This window comes from Echinops telfairi, unplaced genomic scaffold, assembly GCF_000313985.2.
Source record: "Echinops telfairi isolate 266 unplaced genomic scaffold, ASM31398v2 ScPeMD7_7439;HRSCAF=8477, whole genome shotgun sequence".
NCBI lineage: Eukaryota > Metazoa > Chordata > Mammalia > Afrosoricida > Tenrecidae > Echinops > Echinops telfairi.
Window position 1 is genome coordinate 950336 of NW_022111339.1, and position 946 is coordinate 951281.

At 45.8% G+C, this 946-nt stretch overlaps 1 protein-coding gene across 5 annotated transcripts in view; it reads left to right on the top strand.

Annotated features, from left to right (window-relative positions):
• Positions 1-946, top strand: part of SIRT5 (sirtuin 5) — a 77010-nt gene that overhangs the window by 69213 nt on the left and 6851 nt on the right. The gene's annotated exons all lie outside the window — the stretch shown is intronic.

Below are 946 nucleotides of genomic sequence, written 5' to 3' on the forward strand. Positions count from 1 at the left end.
CACACCCACTGCTGCCCAGTCCATCCCAGCTCAGAGCAACCCTCCACCTGGAGCCAGAGACCGCCTGTCTTTCCGGGAGGAGACAGGCTCGACTTTCTCCCGTGATTTCACTGGAAAAATTAAAAATACAGGAAGCTCAAGAATATGCGAAATGCAATGTGGAAGCCAACTAAATAGCAATACGTTTCACAAACAGAGACAACAGACACTTGTTCAAATGGTTTCTTGAAATTTAATATATAAAACGCATGTAAAATACAGGTCCATGAACATATTTGGCCCTTTCAGAAAATGAATTACTCAGCTCCCTTCTGGCAATGAAAACCTTCTGAACCATATAGCCTATGGAAGATGGGGCCTTTAACTCCCATGAAGAGTTACGGTCTATCATGGCCCTGCTCGGTACTCACCCTCAGGAAGGGAACACAAAAGATACGGGTGCTATTGGAAAATGTGGCAAATGAATTAGATGGTGTCTGACTATCAGATAGAATAGTGTCTGGGGTCGTAAAGGCTTGTCTCCAAACAAGCAGCCATCTAAGTGAGATGTAAGCTGAGTCCACATGGAAGAAGCACACCGTCATCAGCCAGCCACGGATGTGAAGCACACAATCGGATGTTGAAAGGAGGGACTAGTTTCGGAGCCTAAAGGGTGCAGATCTCGTCTGCGGAAGGCATTGGATGACAGTGGGAGCCCAAGGTTCCTTTGTGGGAACTGCAGAGGAAACAAGCCTCCAGTGAAATTCCTCTATTCACAATTGAGGGAGGGGAGCAGAGAGGTGACTAAAGAGAGGGCCTTGGAGAGATGAGTGTAGAAGATCAAAGCCATAACCCTGACTTGAACAGTAAAAACCTTGTAAGTTGATCCTCCCTCTGATGCATGCTGGACCTGATTTGGTTTTCAACATTTTCTGTATTTGTGTCTGTTTATGTTAGGCTGTATCTC